Here is a 19,276-nt window from a genome sequence, read left to right on the forward strand (position 1 = left end):
TGACTGGAACACCAAATACCTGGCAGAGCTGGGGTCGGTCCCTATAATCTCTCCTTTCTACCTAAGTGTGCACTTGTTCACTTCCCTTCACTGATTTAAAACTAAATGACTGGTACGTAGAAATTCTCTCTCGCCCCATGCCGACACCACCCCCAAACCACTGGGTACAGACGTCAGTTCAACGTCTAGTTTGATTTTACATTTGGTTGAGTTGTCAACTAACGTGAATTCAACGTGAAATCAACCCAAAATGTTAAGCCGTCATTGGAATTAGGATAAAAGTTGCGTAAAAACAAACATGAAATTCCCTTACGGTGATGACTTTTCCCTTACGTTGATGACTTACGTTGATGACTTTTCCCTTACGTTGATGACTTACGTTGATGACTTTTCCCTTACGGTGATGACTTTTCCCTTACGGTGGTGACTTTTCCCTTACGGTGATGACTTTTTTTTCAAATACAAATCAGTTTTCTACATCACACAGAATTTTTGGGGTATGAAATAACATGAAAACAACATTGACTCAAGCAGTTTTTGCCTAGTGGGAACGCTTGTAGGGAACATGTGCATACTTCAGGAGGAAGGTGAGATTATTGGGACACAACCCTTGGAATTTTGGGTGGGGGGGGGAAACTGGTTCATGTTTCTCACATCAAGGATGCCTTGATCTCCCTTGATACCTGAAACCCTCATCAGTCTGCTTTTACCCTCCCTAACGACGAGGTCCTTAGGGAATTTGGGAGGTCAGATGGGAGGGATGGCTGGTTGCAGGAACGGTTTATTTTGAGAAATGCAGTGAATTGTGGGTGGTGATTAGGTCCAGGGCCTTGCTAGTGCAATATGTTTTATATGGGTTAGAGAGAAAACAGTCCCTAAACAACGTCGAAAGCTCATTTTCCGTCGTATTCTTGTCAAATTTAGAAAAAGTTCTGACAAAGAGATTATAATGAAAGACAAACAAACAAACAAATGAAAATAATTAGCAAACAGACTGAGCAGTCAAACCTCTGCAACAACAATACCTTGGACTTATGGAGTAAAGCTGAGAACAATACTGATATTATAACATGAGGTTATTCCCAGAAAACAGAGATGTCCTGAGGACATTATCCCTCTGATGTTCTGGGAACGTTCTTATGCATGACGGTCCCAAGGGAATGTTCTTTAGGGGGACCTTTGTCTAGTTCCCTGTAATTTCAGGACCTATTCAGAACGTTCATTTTACTAGTCCTCGGGACGTTGGGTCTCAACGGAACGTTTTCTGGGGGGGAGCTTAATCTAGCTCCCGGTTTGACCCGGGGACATCCTGCAAGACGTTTTTAGGATGTTCTTAGGACAATGTGTCATGGGCCCCTGGAGGTGTTGTCTAGTTCCTGGTTTGTCTCGGGGATGTTCCTGAGGACGTTTTTAGGACGTTCTTAGGACGTTGTGTCATGGTCCCCTGGAGGTTTTGTCTAGTTCAAGGTTTGTCTCGGGGATGTTCCTGGGGACGTTTTTAGGACGTTCTTAGGACGTTGTGTCATGGTCCCCTGGAGGTGTTGTCTAGTTCCTGGTTTGTCTCGGGGATGTTCCTGAGGACGTTTTTAGGACGTTCTTAGGACGTTGTGTCATGGTCCCCTGGAGGTTTTGTCTACTTCATGGTTTGTCTCGGGGGATGTTCCTGAGGACGTTTTTAGGACATTCTTAGGACGTTGTGTCATGGTCCCCTGGAGGTTTTGTCTAGTTCAAGGTTTGTCTCGGGGATGTTCCTGAGGACGTTTTTAGGACGTTCTTAGGACGTTGTGTCATGGTCCCCTGGAGGTATTGTCTAGTTCCTGGTTTGTCTCTGGGATGTTCCTGAGGACGTTTTTAGGACGTTCTTAGGACGTTGTGTCATGGTCCCCTGGAGGTTTTGTCTACTTCATGGTTTGTCTCGGGGATGTTCCTGAGGACGTTTTTAGGACGTTCTTAGGACGTTGTGTCATGGTCCCCTGGAGGTTTTGTCTACTTCATGGTTTGTCTCGGGGGATGTTCCTGAGGACGTTTTTAGGACGTTCTTAGGACGTTGTGTCATGGTTCCCTGGAGGTTTTGTCTAGTTCATGGTTTGTCTCGGGGATGTTCCTGAGGACGATTTTAGGACTTTCTTAGGACGTTGTGTCATGGTCCCCTGGAGGTTTTGTCTAGTTCCTGGTTTGTCTCGGGGATGTTCCTGAGGACGTTTTTAGGACTTTCTTAGGACGTTGTGTCATGGTCCCCTGGAGGTTTTGTCTAGTTCCTGGTTTGTCTCGGGGATGTTCCTGAGGACGTTTTTAGGACGTTCTTAGGACGTTGTGTCATGGTCCCCTGGAGGTTTTGTCTAGTTCATGGTTTGTCTCGGGGATGTTCCTGAGGACGTTTTTAGGACGTTCTTAGGACGTTGTATCATGGTCCCCTGGAGGTTTTGTCTAGTTCAAGGTTTGTCTCGGGGATGTTCCTGAGGATGTTTTTAAGACGTTCTTAGGATGTTCTGTCATGATCCCCTGAAGCTTCCCTGATTATAAGTAAAATCTTGAAATGGTTTGTGGGTTTTAAGGTAAGTAGTACGCTGTTCGGCTAAAGTAGCGTCAACATCTTTAATCAATGACAATATGATTACATTTGACATGATTACTCAGTACTGACTTTTCAATATGATCCCACCTGGTATTTGAACTCACAACCTCCGGATTTGAAGTATGCTGTGAGCTGTACCTCAAAGTCTGTAGAGTTTCAGAAGTCCTCTACACATTAATTTAACAATAATGCATCTCTGCACTTAACGAAAGAGTGCCATCTGCACTAGTATTTTAGTCATCAGTTATTCTAATTATGCTCTCATTGACTTCGTTGATTTATTTCAGCAGTTTGAGGTTCAGTTTATAGAATAGCTGTCTAATGTTGGCAAGTCAGATTTTTCTATGATAAATATAATCGTTTTTTCTTGAGTGCATTTTTTTGTTGACAGAGATGAGATTTACTTTGCTGTTCAAATAGCAGCAAGATTGCCGTGAACCAAGAGGTTGTGAGTTGAAATCCCAGGTGAGGACATGTTAAGTAATAATTACTGCGTGTCAAATATCTAAGTTGAAAATTCACTGTTTTGCCAACAGACAAAAAGCTGTGAGTGGTTCACCAATCAGGGTCTTGATGGGCTTGGTAACATTAACAAGGGGTGATGGGTAATGAAAATAGGGTCCAGGTGATCGAGGTAGTATGGTTTTTTTCATGTTTATTTTTAAGGCCATCAGGTGACGTCCATCGGGACAAACCAGGAACTACACAAAACTTCCAGGAGACCATAAAACAACATCCTAAAAATGTCCTCGGAGACATCCTCAGGACAAACCAGGAACTACACAAAACTTCCAGGAGACCATAAAACAACATCCTAAAAATGTCCTCGGAGACATCCTCAGGACAAACCAGGAACTACACAAAACTTCCAGGAGACCATAAAACAACATCCTAAAAATGTCCTCGGAGACATCCTCAGGACAAACCAGGAACTACACAAAACTTCCAGGAGACCATAAAACAACATCCTAAAAATGTCCTCGGAGACATCCTCAGGACAAACCAGGAACTACACAAAACTTCCAGGAGACCATAAAACAACATCCTAAAAATGTCCTCGGAGACATCCTCAGGACAAACCAGGAACTACACAAAACCTCCAGGAGACCATAAAACAACATCCTAAAAATGTCCTCGGAGACATCCTCAGGACAAACCAGGAACTACACAAAACTTCCAGGAGACCATAAAACAACATCCTAAAAATGTCCTCGGAGACATCCTCAGGACAAACCAGGAACTACACAAAACTTCCAGGAGACCATAAAACAACATCCTAAAAATGTCCTCGGAGACATCTCCAGGACAAACCAGGAACTACACAAAAACTCCAGGAGACAACATCCTAAAAATGTCCTCGGGGACATCTCCAGGACAAACCAGGAACTACACAAAAACTCCAGGAGACAACATCCTAAAAATGTCCTCGGGGACATCTCCAGGACAAACCAGGAACTACACAAAACCTCCAGGAGACAACATCCTAAAAATGTCCTCGGGGACATCTCCAGGACAAACCAGGAACTACACAAAAACTCCAGGAGACAACATCCTAAAAATGTCCTCGGGGACATCTCCAGGACAAACCAGAAACTACACAAAAACACCAGGAGACAACATCCTAAAAATGTCCTCGGGGACATCTCCAGGACAAACCAGGAACTAGACAAAAACTCCAGGAGACAACATCCTAAAAATGTCCTCGGGGACATCTCCAGGACAAAGCAGGAACTACACAAACCTCCAGGAGACAACATCCTAAAAGTGTCCTCGGGGACATTCTCCAGGACAAAGCAGGAACTACACAAAACCTCCAGGAGACCAGGACACAACTTTCGGTGACCATTTCCTTCTGGACATTTGACCTGCAGGAAGGAAGCGTTGTTTGTTTGTTATTTCTTTTATAGGGACGTGTTCCTGGGCCCTGCGCTCCACTAAAGCATGTGCGTTTGATCTAGCTTGACTACAGGGTTATAGTTGACACCAGATCAACTCTATAGCAGGGAACCTTTTGATCCAGAGGTAAACTAACAAGTCGTGATTCTCTTTCATCCATTTAACAATAACACTATCCAATCCACTAACTATACACTCTCTGCGTTGGGGATATGAAACATGGAGGATAGGGATGTGTCCCAAAATGGCACCTTGGCTGTCATAGTTTCCTCCCCTCATGAAAGTGTGTGTTTCACGTTATGTCTAGCCTTATGCCTTTTCTCATAAATCTTTTCCTATCGGAGGTAAATCAACAAAAAACTAAATCTGTGAAAAAAAGACAATGAAGAAATATGTAATTGAATTTTTTCCCTTCCCTGGGCTCTGGTCTAAAGCAGTGCACTACAGAGGGAACAGGGTGCTATTTGGTAGGATAGTAGGAGTGCATCTGATGAGACAGCAGTCTTACGACACCCTCCCGAGGGGAGATAGAGAGCCCTGAGGTAAAAGCTTAGCTGCTCCGATATGGATGGTATAATTAATGTTCGTTTAACTCAGCGAGGCGTCATTACCTTTGTACTGGAACAAATTGAAATTATGCTACAGAAAAAGGCCTTGTCTTGCCTTACAATACGTTCAAACACAGGGTGGGGGGGAGATAGATAGGACGCCTGGCCGCTTTTCTGACAGCTAATTCACCTGATGATGAAGCATTTTTCTCTGCCAAACGCGCATGTGTGTCACCTTTAAAACATTCCTCCATTTCTGAGATAATGGACTTGTGAACGAGCGCTGTGCAGCAAAGCGCTGACCGACCGTCAGAGCTCGATTTGGGGCTAAACGCAACGTAGCGAGGCAGAAAATGAGCATCGTCTCTCGCTTGCTGCTGCTTGGCCGTGATAGGGCGGGCGGGTCGCGGGCGAGGTTTGAGCCTAGCGCTGGTCGTGGACACACACCAGCCCGGCTTAATGAGCCACAGCGGGGCTCCGTTTAGCCTCCGTGTGCTAACGTGGTAATGTGTCCCTGGCCGCGCTACATTAGACAGGGAATGAATCGACCCACATTCAGAAGCTCTGTAGGAAAAGACAGTGTTCACTCCGTTAACCAAGTCTCAGCACAGCTTTCATGTGTTTCTTCTGCCGTTGTTTTTTGATTGTTGGATTTAATCCCCCTGATAATCGCTGATACTATGACGTTCCAATGGGATGCGTGAAGAGTCATGGTATTTAAAATTGACGGTATTCATTCAACAACAAAAAATATATCTAAAATGCAAATGAATGTAAGATGTGTCTGCATAGCAGAAATAGAGGACCTCACAGTCAAATGAATGTAAGATGTGTCTGCATAGCAGAAATAGAGGACCTCACAGTCAAATGAATGTAAGATGTGTCTGCATAGCAGAAATAGAGGACCTCACAGTCAAATGAATGTAAGATGTGTCTGCATAGCAGAAATAGAGGACCTCACAGTCAAATGAATGTAAGATGTGTCTGCATAGCAGAAATAGAGGACCTCACAGTCAAATGAATGTAAGATGTGTCTGCATAGCAGAAATAGAGGACCTCACAGTCAAATGAATGTAAGATGTGTCTGCATAGCAGAAATAGAGGACCTCACAGTCAAATGAATGTAAGATGTGTCTGCATAGCAGAAATAGAGGACCTCACAGTCAAATGAATGTAAGATGTGTCTGCATAGCAGAAATAGAGGACCTCACAGTCAAATGAATGTAAGATGTGTCTGCATAGCAGAAATAGAGGACCTCACAGTCAAATGAATGTAAGATGTGTCTGCATAGCAGAAATAGAGGACCTCACAGTCAAATGAATGTAAGATGTGTCTGCATAGCAGAAATAGAGGACCTCACAGTCAAATGAATGTAAGATGTGTCTGCATAGCAGAAATAGAGGACCTCACAGTCAAATGAATGTAAGATGTGTCTGCATAGCAGAAATAGAGGACCTCACAGTCAAATGAATGTAAGATGTGTCTGCATAGCAGAAATAGAGGACCTCACAGTCAAATGAATGTAAGATGTGTCTGCATAGCAGAAATAGAGGACCTCACAGTCAAATGAATGTAAGATGTGTCTGCATAGCAGAAATAGAGGACCTCACAGTCAAATGAATGTAAGATGTGTCTGCATAGCAGAAATAGAGGACCTCACAGTCAAATGAATGTAAGATGTGTCTGCATAGCAGAAATAGAGGACCTCACAGTCAAATGAATGTAAGATGTGTCTGCATAGCAGAAATAGAGGACCTCACAGTCAAATGAATGTAAGATGTGTCTGCATAGCAGAAATAGAGGACCTCACAGTCAAATGAATGTAAGATGTGTCTGCATAGCAGAAATAGAGGACCTCACAGTCAAATGAATGTAAGATGTGTCTGCATAGCAGAAATAGAGGACCTCACAGTCAAATGAATGTAAGATGTGTCTGCATAGCAGAAATAGAGGACCTCACAGTCAAATGAATGTAAGATGTGTCTGCATAGCAGAAATAGAGGACCTCACAGTCAAATGAATGTAAGATGTGTCTGCATAGCAGAAATAGAGGACCTCACAGTCAAATGAATGTAAGATGTGTCTGCATAGCAGAAATAGAGGACCTCACAGTCAAATGAATGTAAGATGTGTCTGCATAGCAGAAATAGAGGACCTCACAGTCAAATGAATGTAAGATGTGTCTGCATAGCAGAAATAGAGGACCTCACAGTCAAATGAATGTAAGATGTGTCTGCATAGCAGAAATAGAGGACCTCACAGTCAAATGAATGTAAGATGTGTCTGCATAGCAGAAATAGAGGACCTCACAGTCAAATGAATGTAAGATGTGTCTGCATAGCAGAAATAGAGGACCTCACAGTCAAATGAATGTAAGATGTGTCTGCATAGCAGAAATAGAGGACCTCACAGTCAAATGAATGTAAGATGTGTCTGCATAGCAGAAATAGAGGACCTCACAGTCAAATGAATGTAAGATGTGTCTGCATAGCAGAAATAGAGGACCTCACAGTCAAATGAATGTAAGATGTGTCTGCATAGCAGAAATAGAGGACCTCACAGTCAAATGAATGTAAGATGTGTCTGCATAGCAGAAATAGAGGACCTCACAGTCAAATGAATGTAAGATGTGTCTGCATAGCAGAAATAGAGGACCTCACAGTCAAATGAATGTAAGATGTGTCTGCATAGCAGAAATAGAGGACCTCACAGTCAAATGAATGTAAGATGTGTCTGCATAGCAGAAATAGAGGACCTCACAGTCAAATGAATGTAAGATGTGTCTGCATAGCAGAAATAGAGGACCTCACAGTCAAATGAATGTAAGATGTGTCTGCATAGCAGAAATAGAGGACCTCACAGTCAAATGAATGTAAGATGTGTCTGCATAGCAGAAATAGAGGACCTCACAGTCAAATGAATGTAAGATGTGTCTGCATAGCAGAAATAGAGGACCTCACAGTCAAATGAATGTAAGATGTGTCTGCATAGCAGAAATAGAGGACCTCACAGTCAAATGAATGTAAGATGTGTCTGCATAGCAGAAATAGAGGACCTCACAGTCAAATGAATGTAAGATGTGTCTGCATAGCAGAAATAGAGGACCTCACAGTCAAATGAATGTAAGATGTGTCTGCATAGCAGAAATAGAGGACCTCACAGTCAAATGAATGTAAGATGTGTCTGCATAGCAGAAATAGAGGACCTCACAGTCAAATGAATGTAAGATGTGTCTGCATAGCAGAAATAGAGGACCTCACAGTCAAATGAATGTAAGATGTGTCTGCATAGAAGAAATAGAGGACCTCACAGTCAAATGAATGTAAGATGTGTCTGCATAGCAGAAATAGAGGACCTCACAGTCAAATGAATGTAAGATGTGTCTGCATAGCAGAAATAGAGGACCTCACAGTCAAATGAATGTAAGATGTGTCTGCATAGCAGAAATAGAGGACCTCACAGTCAAATGAATGTAAGATGTGTCTGCATAGCAGAAATAGAGGACCTCACAGTCAAATGAATGTAAGATGTGTCTGCATAGCAGAAATAGAGGACCTCACAGTCAAATGAATGTAAGATGTGTCTGCATAGCAGAAATAGAGGACCTCACAGTCAAATGAATGTAAGATGTGTCTGCATAGCAGAAATAGAGGACCTCACAGTCAAATGAATGTAAGATGTGTCTGCATAGCAGAAATAGAGGACCTCACAGTCAAATGAATGTAAGATGTGTCTGCATAGCAGAAATAGAGGACCTCACAGTCAAATGAATGTAAGATGTGTCTGCATAGCAGAAATAGAGGACCTCACAGTCAAATGAATGTAAGATGTGTCTGCATAGCAGAAATAGAGGACCTCACAGTCAAATGAATGTAAGATGTGTCTGCATAGCAGAAATAGAGGACCTCACAGTCAAATGAATGTAAGATGTGTCTGCATAGCAGAAATAGAGGACCTCACAGTCAAATGAATGTAAGATGTGTCTGCATAGCAGAAATAGAGGACCTCACAGTCAAATGAATGTAAGATGTGTCTGCATAGCAGAAATAGAGGACCTCACAGTCAAATGAATGTAAGATGTGTCTGCATAGCAGAAATAGAGGACCTCACAGTCAAATGAATGTAAGATGTGTCTGCATAGCAGAAATAGAGGACCTCACAGTCAAATGAATGTAAGATGTGTCTGCATAGCAGAAATAGAGGACCTCACAGTCAAATGCAGACCATATTACCTCCCAAGATAATTCAGTTAAAGTCACAGTTGTGTATATTCCCCCTCAAGCCGATACCACGACGGCCCTCAAGGAACTTCACATATCCTGAGGCGGTATTTATTGTAGCTGAGGATTTTAACGAAGCAAATTTGAGGAAAACGCTACCGAAGTTCTACCAACACATTGACTGTAGTACTCGCACTGCTAAAACACTCGACCACTGCTACTCCAACTTCCGGGATGCCTACAAGACCCTCCCCCACCCTCCCTTCGACGAATCTGATCATGACTCCATGTTGCTCCTCCCTTCCTATAGGCAGCAACTCAAACAGGAAGTACCCGTGCAAGGACTATTCAAAGCTGGTTTGACCAATCGGAATCCACACTTCAAGATTGTTTTGATCACGCAGACTGGGATATGTTCCGGGTAGCCTAAGAGAATGACATTGACGAATACACTGATACGGGGACTGAGTTTATTAAGAAGTGTACAGGAGATGTTGTACCCAATGTGACTATTAAAACCTACCCTAACCAGAAACCGTGGATAGATGGCAGCATTCCCAAATGACACAATGTCTTCTATTTTTTAATGAACCTTTATTTAACTTGGCGAGTCAGTTAAGAACAAATTCTTATTTATAATGTTAGCCTAGGAACAGTGGGTTAACTGGTCTAGGAACAGTGGGTTAACTGGTCTAGGAACAGTGGGTTAACTGGTCTAGGAACAGTGGGTTAACTGGCCTAGGAACAGTCGGGTTAACTGGCCTAGGAACAGTCGGGTTAACTGGTCTAGGAACAGTCGGGTTAACTGGCCTAGGAACAGTCGGGTTAACTGGTCTAGGAACAGTCGGGTTAACTGGTCTAGGAACAGTCGGGTTAACTGGTCTAGGAACAGTCGGGTTAACTGGTCTAGGAACAGTGGGTTAACTGGTCTAGGAACAGTGGGTTAACTGGTCTAGGAACAGTGGGTTAACTGGTCTAGGAACAGTGGGTTAACTGGTCTAGGAACAGTGGGTTAACTGGTCTAGGAACAGTGGGTTAACTGGTCTAGGAACAGTGGGTTAACTGGTCTAGGAACAGTGGGTTAACTGGCCTAGGAACAGTGGGTTAACTGGTCTAGGAACAGTGGGTTAACTGGTCTAGGAACAGGGGGTTAACTGGTCTAGGAACAGTGGGTTAACTGGCCTAGGAACAGTGGGTTAACTGGCCTAGGAACAGTCGGGTTAACTGGTCTAGGAACAGTCGGGTTAACTGGTCTAGGAACAGTGGGTTAACTGGTCTAGGAACAGTGGGTTAACTGGCCTAGGAACAGTGGTTTAACTGGTCTAGGAACAGTGGGTTAACTGGTCTAGGAACAGTGGGTTAACTGGTCTAGGAACAGTGGGTTAACTGGCCTAGGAACAGTGGGTTAACTGGTCTAGGAACAGTGGGTTAACTGGCCTAGGAACAGTGGTTTAACTGGTCTAGGAACAGTGGGTTAACTGGTCTAGGAACAGTGGGTTAACTGGTCTAGGAACAGTCGGGTTAACTGGTCTAGGAACAGTGGGTTAACTGGTCTAGGAACAGTGGGGTTAACTGGTCTAGGAACAGTCGGGTTAACTGGTCTAGGAACAGTGGGTTAACTGGTCTAGGAACAGTGGGTTAACTGGTCTAGGAACAGTGGGTTAACTGGTCTAGGAACAGTGGGTTAACTGGTCTAGGAACAGTGGGTTAACTGGTCTAGGAACAGTCGGGTTAACTGGTCTAGGAACAGTGGGTTAACTGGTCTAGGAACAGTCGGGTTAACTGGTCTAGGAACAGTGGGTTAACTGGTCTAGGAACAGTCGGGTTAACTGGTCTAGGAACAGTGGGTTAACTGGTCTAGGAACAGTCGGGTTAACTGGTCTAGGAACAGTCGGGTTAACTGGTCTAGGAACAGTGGGTTAACTGGTCTAGGAACAGTCGGGTTAACTGGTCTAGGAACAGTCGGGTTAACTGGTCTAGGAACAGTCGGGTTAACTGCCTTTTTCAGGGGGCAAAAGGACAAATGTATACCTTGTCAGCTCAGGGATTCAATCTAGCAACCTTTCGGTTACTGGTTCAACACTCTTGTTCCACATTTTGTTACATTACAGCCTTATATGTTAAAATTGTTGAAATTGTTTTTTTCCTTATCAATCTACACACAATACCCCATAATGACATCACAATATCCCATAATGACATCACAATACCCCATAATGACATCACAATACCCCATAATGGCAAAGCAAAAACAGGTTTTTAGAATTAAATTAAATTTATTAAATATAAATAACAGAAATGTAACATTTCCAGAAGTATTCAGACCCTTTACTCAGGACTTTGTTGGACATTTGGCAGTGATTACAGCCTTGAGTCTTCTTGGGTATGACGCTACAAGCTTGGCTCACCTGTATTTGGGGAGTTTCTCCCATTCTTCTCTGCAGATCCTCTCAAACTCTGTCAGGTTGGATGGGAAGCGTCCAATTCCCTACTATATAGGGACTAGGGCTCTGGTCTAAGGTAGTGCACTATATAGGGACTAGGGCTCTGGTCTAAAGTAGTGCACTATATAGGGACTAGGGCTCTGGTCTAAAGTAGTGCACTATATAAGGAATAGGGCTCTGGTTTAAAGTAGTGTACTATATAGGGAATAGGGCTCTGGTCTAAAATAGTGCACTATATAGGGAATAGGGCTCTGGTCTAAAATAGTGCACTATATAGGGAATAGGGCTCTGGTCTAAAATAGTGCACTATATAGGGAATAGGGCTCTGGTCTAAAGTAGTGTACTATATAGGGAATAGGGCTCTGGTCTAAAATAGTGCACTATATAGGGAATAGGGCTCTGGTCTAAAATAGTGCACTATATAGGGAATAGGGCTCTGGTCTAAAGTAGTGTACTATATAGGGAATAGGGCTCTGGTCTAAAGTAGTGCACAATATAGGGAATAGGGCTCTGGTCTAAAGTAGTGCACTATATAGGGAATAGGGCTCTTGTCTAAAGTAGTGCACTATATAGGAAATAGGGCTCTGATCTAAAGTAGTGCACTATATAAGGAATAAGGCTCTGGTCTAAAGTAGTGTACTATATAGGGAATAGGGCTCTGGTCTAAAGTAGTGCACTATATAGGGAATAGGGCATCATCTGGGACACATACATCCTGTGACATGTCTTTCATTTTGGGACAAAAAGATATCCCAGCTTTGAGAGCATTTGCTATTTGTCAAGCAGAAAACTTGACAAGATGCAATCACCCCCCCCCCCCCCCCCCCCCCTGTACCCCTGTTTCAAAGGGTACAGGGGACAACACAAAGAGGAAGTGACACGGGGATACAAACGCATCGGAGACCAGAAAATAGAACGAGATGAATATGGAAATGTCTCTGTTTGATTTCCTGCCATTATCTAGTGACAAATAAATGGAAACAAAACGACGCTGTAATTTCCCCTCTGTGTGTGTGAGACCTGTTATTACGTTGACTATTTACGTGACATGGAGCTATTTGTTGTTTTTTTGCTCTGAAAAATGCAATTTAGATGGAAAATCAGAGAGCATCTTGGAGAGCGTCTTAACCCTACTTATGCTGGAGTCAATCAATTGTTTTAAATGATTTAACTTTCCTTTTATTCAATTCAGTTTGATTCCTTTAACTACGGAGTAAATGTTCCCCCGAGTGGCGCTGCGGTCCATGGCACTGCATCTTTAGGGGTGTCACTACAGACCCTGGTTCGATTCCAGACTGTATCAGAACCAGCCGTGATTGGGATTCCCATAGCACGGCGCGCCACTGGCCCAGTGTCGTTAGGGTTAGACCAGGGGGTTGGGCTGTCATTGTAAACAAGAATGAGTTTTTTTACTGACTTGCCTAGTTCAATAAATGTTAAATAGAAACATGATAATGTGTTGAGGTGCACACTGCCTGAATGTGTTGGTACAATCACTTACCTACCAAGCCCCAAGTCGACACAAATACTGACCAGCACGTGTGTAAAGGACGTCACGCTACCTGCTTAGCAACTATCACTTTTCCTCTTGACACGAACCCAGGACCTCTGCCCCTCAAAACACACACACACGACCACCCTTCCGAAGCATCTTACCAGCTGCTGCACTGAAATGCTAACTCATCAGGCTAAGTGAGATCCACAGATCTCCATCTGAATATAGAAAGTCCATCCACACAGACATACACACCTGTAAAGCATTGAGGGATTGCAAGACAAGTATCTCTCTTGACCTCTTCGTGGATCCACACTCCTCAACCATCCTCTGTATCACCCTGTAATGATACAACCATCCTCTGTAATGATACAACCATCCTCTGTATCACCCTGTAATGATACAACCATCCTCTGTATCATCCTGTAATGATACAACCATCCTCTGTAATGATACAACCATCCTCTGTATCACCCTGTAATGATACAACCATCCTCTGTATCACCCTGTAATGATACAACCATCCTCTGTATCCCCCTGGAATGATACAACCATCCTCTGTATCATCCTGTAATGATACAACCATCCTCTGTATCGTCCTGTAATGATACAACCATCCTCTGTGTCACCCTGTAATGATACAACCATCCTCTGTATCACCCTGTAATGATACAGCCATCCTCTGTAATGATACAACCATCCTCTGTATCACCCTGTAATGATACAACCATCCTCTGTGTCATCCTGTAATGATACAACCATCCTCTGTATCACCCTGTAATGATACAACCATCCTCTGTATCACCTTGTAATGATACAACCATCCTCTGTATCATCCTGTAATGATACAATCATCCTCTGTATCACCCTGTAATGATACAACCATCCTCTGTAATGATACAACCATCCTCTGTATCACCCTGTAATGATACAACCATCCTCTGTGTCATCCTGTAATGATACAACCATCCTCTGTATCACCCTGTAATGATACAACCATCCTCTGTATCACCCTGTAATGATACAACCATCCTCTGTATCACCCTTTAATGATACAACCATCCTCTGTAATGATACAACCATCCTCTGTATCACCCTGTATTGATACAACCATTCTCTGTATCACCCTGTAATGATACAACCATCCTCTGTAATGATAAAACCATCCTCTGTAATGATACAACCATCCTCTGTATCACCCTGTAATGATACAACCATCCTCTGTATCACCCTGTAATGATACAACCATCCTCTGTAATGATACAACCATCCTCTGTATCACCCTGTAATGATACAACCATCCTCTGTATCACCCTGTAATGATACAACCATCCTCTGTAATGATACAACCATCCTCTGTGTCACCCTGTAATGATACAACCATCCTCTGTATCACCCTGTAATGATACAACCATCCTCTGTAATAATACAACCATCCTCTGTAATGATACAACCATCCTCTGTATCACCCTGTAATGATACAACCATCCTCTGTAATGATTCAACCATCCTCTGTAATGATACAACCATCCTCTGTATCACCCTGTAATGATACAACCATCCTCTGTATCACCCTGTAATGATACAACCATCCTCTGTATCACCCTGTAATGATAGAACCATCCTCTGTATCACCCTTTAATGATACAACCATCCTCTGTATCCCCCTGTAATGATAGAACCATCCCCTGTAATGATACAACCATCCTCTGTATCACCCTGTAATGATACAACCATCCTCTGTGTCACCCTGTAATGATACAACCATCCTCTGTATCACCCTGTAATGATACAACCATCCTCTGTAATGATACAACCATCCTTTGTATCACCCTGTAATGATACAACCATCCAATGAGTCGACATGAACACAAACAGATTTTGCCCAGAATAACTCATTCACTTACTGTACACCAGTTGTTCTGATAGAAGGAGCAGAACGAGGTGCTACTAATTTACAATTCTAACAACTTGTTTCATTATGTGTCCATGTGTTCCAACAGGCAGGGTGGCCTGTGTTTTATTCAGGTGCTAAGTAGCCCCGCGGGGAGTCCAGACTGGGCCAGGTGGCTCCCTCTAGCTAGGTGACCTGGAGGTTAGGCTATTTCCATATCTGTGTCCCAAATGGCAGCCTGTTTCCTTTATAGGACACTACATTTGATCAGGCTGGTAGTGCTCTATATTGGAGGGGGAACACGCTCCATTTCTGTTTGAGGTTTTAACTCCACCAGAACGGTCTGTGAATTCCTTCAGTTGTTCCGTCAAACGGCTGCTTGGTTCTGTTCTGCATTAGTGGCCACTTTCCTCTAACAGTACGACCGTGTTTGCATCCCAAACAGCAACCTATTCCTCATAGGGCTCTGGATAAAACGAGTGCACTATGTAGGGAATAGGGGGCCATTTGGGACGAAACCCTATGACTGTGTCTCGCTGGTCTGAGACATTTAAAAACATTTTTTGGTTTTGTTTGTTATGTTGTTGTTGATGTTGTTGTTGATGTTGTTGTTGATGTTATTGTCCTTTGTTGTTCATTACAAAGCCACTTTAAGGCCCTTATTCACCATATGCTGACAGCACGTTTCATAACGCCAAGTGTCGGACTGTAAGAGGCCTCTCAAGTCTCCCCCTGCCGGCTCGCCCCCTTCTCTCCACTCACCCTCCACATCCAGCCTCAGGCCATGTGGACCACGTGGAGCCCAGCCTCCCAGCTTCCTAGTCTCCCAGCTTCCTAGTCTCCCAGCTTCGTAGTCTCCCAGCTTTCTAGTCTCCCAGCCTCCTAGTCTCCCAGCCTCCTTGTCTCGTAGCCTCTTTGTCTCTCAGCCTACTTGTCTCCCAGCCTCCTTGTCTCCCAGCCTCCTTGACTCCCAGCCTCCTTGCCTTCTTTCTTCCCAGACTGCCAGCCTCCCAGCCTCCTAGCCTCCTAGTTTCCCAGGCTGCCAGCCTCCTAGCTTCCCAGACTGCCAGCCTCTCAGCCTCCTAGCTTCCTAGCTACCCAGTCTCCTAGACTCCTAACTTCCCAGCCTCCCAGCCTCCTAGTCTTCCAGCCTCCCAGTCTCCTTACTTCCCAGCCTCCCAGTCTCCCAGACTCCCAGCCTCCTAACTTCCCAGCCTCCCAGTCTCCCAGTCTCCCAGACTCCTAACTTCCCAGCCTCCCAGCCTCCTAGTCTTCCAGCCTCCCAGTCTCCTTACTTCCCAGACTCCCAACCGCCCAGTCTCCCAGCCTCCCAGCCTCCCAGCCTCCCAACTTCCCAGCCTCCTAACTTCCCAGTCTCCCAGCCTCCCAGTCTCCCAGCCTCTCAGCCTCCTAGCTTCCTAGCTACCCAGTCTCCTAGACTCCTAACTTCCCAGCCTCCCAGCCTCCTAGACTTCCAGCCTCCCAGTCTCCTTACTTCCCAGCCTCCCAGTCTCCCAGACTCCCAGCCTCCTAACTTCCCAGCCTCCCAGTCTCCCAGTCTCCCAACTTCCCAGCCTCCCAGCCTCCTAGTCTTCCAGCCTCCCAGTCTCCTTACTTCCCAGACTCCCAACCTCCCAGACAGCCAGCCTACTAACTTCCCAGTCTCCCAGTCTCCCAGTCTCCCAGCCTCCCAGCCTCCCAGCCTCCCAACTTCCCAGCCTCCTAACTTCCCAGTCTCCCAGCCTCCCAGTCTCCCAGCCTCCCAGCCTCCTAGACTCCCAGACTCACAGCCTCCTAACTTCCCAGCCTCCCAGCCTCCTAACTTCCCAGCCTCCCAGACTCCCAGACTCCTAACTTCCCAGGCTCCTAACTTCCCAGCCTCCCAGACTCCCAGCCTCCTAACTTCCCAGCCTCCCAGCCTCCTAACTTCCCAGCCTCCCAGCCTCCTAACTTCCCAGCCTCCCAGCCTCCCAGCCTCCTATATTTCCAGCCTCCTAACTTCCCAGACTCCCAGCCTCCTAACTTCCCAGCCTCCCAGAATCCCAGCCTCCCAGCCTCCCAGACTCCCAGCCTCCTAGACTCCCAGACTCCCAGTCTCCTAACTTCCCAGCCTCCCAGCCTTCTAACTTCCCAGCCTCCCAGCCTCCCAGACTCCTAACTTCCCAGGCTCCTAACTTCCCAGCCTCCCAGACTCCCAGCCTCCTAACTTCCCAGCCTCCCAGCCTCCTAACATCCCAGCCTCCCAGCCTCCTAACTTCCCAGCCTCCCAGCCTCCTAACTTTCCAGCCTCCTAACTTCCCAGCCTCCTAACTTCCCAGCCTCCCAGCCTCCCAGCCTCCTAGGCTCCTTTTCTGCTGCTCAGCCGCCAGCCAAGTTTTCTATTTCCCATTGTGCATAACTCTCTCTCTCTGCCACCTACGATCTACAGCCCTCAGCTGTTTACGCCTCCCTCCCTCCTGTCCTCCTGTGAGAAGCCAAGCAGAGCCTTCTCAGACGTCGGTTCAGAGCGTAATGTATTCCTCCAGAGACTCCCAGATTCTTAGGTATGCATGTGACTAAGACTCCATCCGTCCACCTCCAACCCTCTACCTCCATCACTCCATCCTTCCATCCTCCTCCTCAATCCCTTCTCACCTCCACCTCCTCCACCTCCACCGCCATCTCCTCCACCGCCACCTCCTCCACCTCCACCTCCTCCACTTCCACCTCCTCCACCTCCTCCACCTCCACCTCCTCCACCACCACCTCCTCCACCTCCACCTCCACCTCCTCCACCTCCTCCTCCTCCTCCTCCTCCTCAGTGAGTGTATAAGAGCAGCCGTTGAGAAGTGTAAAGGTCACAGATTCTCATTATGTCTGTGTTCAATCCAAGGAAATACTATATTAGCTGATAGCAAACACTGAATCTGAGAAGAGAGAAAAGTCTGAAAAAGATTAACGGTTTAACGGCCATTTTAAGTTGTCTGTTTTTATTTGTCCAATTAGCCAAGTTAGAATCCCTGTACCTCTCCTCTGTAAGCTTCTACTTCTGCTGTTGGTCACGTGGCCGTAAATCCTGACAAAATGGTACGTATTATCTCCATTACTACAGAACTGCTGTGAAAAGTACCGTTAGCGCACCGGAGAAACTGGGCCTTTTCGTTTTCTGAAACATCCAGCTGTACTCCTCTGATCTGTAGGCCTTTTGACTTTCTATTCCAATTAAAAGCTAATTAGTGAAGTGATTAAGATGGATGTCGTAGGAGTTCACAGAAACACAGTTTCAACTCCTTTCTATGGATCCACTAAGAGTCTTTTAGTATTTTCTTATAACTAATGGCTGTTTAATGGCCGTCGTCGATCTGGATTCCCGGAGAAACAAAACAATAGTCTTGCCGCTACGCTTCATAAAATAGTCCTTTAGTTTGGTTTAGTGATCATTTAAAACAAACAAAAACAAACAATGGGTCAGATATGGGGTGGGGGGGTCAACTGAGAAATGGTGTTGAAGTAGCCTCTACAGAGACAATGACAAAGGAGAAAGAGACTGACTTGATCAAATCAAATCAAATCAAATCAAATTTATTTATATAGCCCTTCGTACATCAGCTGATATCTCAAAGTGCTGTACAGAAACCCAGCCTAAAACCCCAAACAGCAAGCAATGCAGGTGTAGAAGCACGGTGGCTAGGAAAAACTCCCTAGAAAGGCCAATACCTAGGAAGAAACCTAGAGAGGAACCAGGCTATGTGGGGTGGCCAGTCCTCTTCTGGCTGTGCCGGGTGGAGATTATAACAGAACATGGCCAAGATGTTCAAATGTTCATAAATGACCAGCATGGTCGAATAATAATAAGGCAGAACAGTTGAAACTGGAGCAGCAGCACAGTCAGGTGGAAGTTGAAACTGGAGCAGCAGCATGGCCAGGTGGACTGGGGACAGCAAGGAGTCATCATGTCAGGTAGTCCTGGGGCATGGTCCTAGGGCTCAGGTCAGTTGAAACTGGAACAGCAGCATGGCCAGGTGGACTGGGGACAGCAAGGAGTCATCATGTCAGGTAGTCCTGGGGCATGGTCCTAGGGCTCAGGTCAGTTGAAACTGGAACAGCAGCATGGCCAGGTGGACTGGGGACAGCAAGGAGTCATCATGTCAGGTAGTCCTGAGGCATGGTCCTAGGGCTCAGGTCAGTTGAAACTGGAACAGCAGCATGGCCAGGTGGACTGGG

The sequence above is a fragment of the Oncorhynchus kisutch genome, unplaced genomic scaffold, assembly GCF_002021735.2.
Source record: "Oncorhynchus kisutch isolate 150728-3 unplaced genomic scaffold, Okis_V2 Okis09a-Okis19a_hom, whole genome shotgun sequence".
Classification (NCBI taxonomy): domain Eukaryota; kingdom Metazoa; phylum Chordata; class Actinopteri; order Salmoniformes; family Salmonidae; genus Oncorhynchus; species Oncorhynchus kisutch.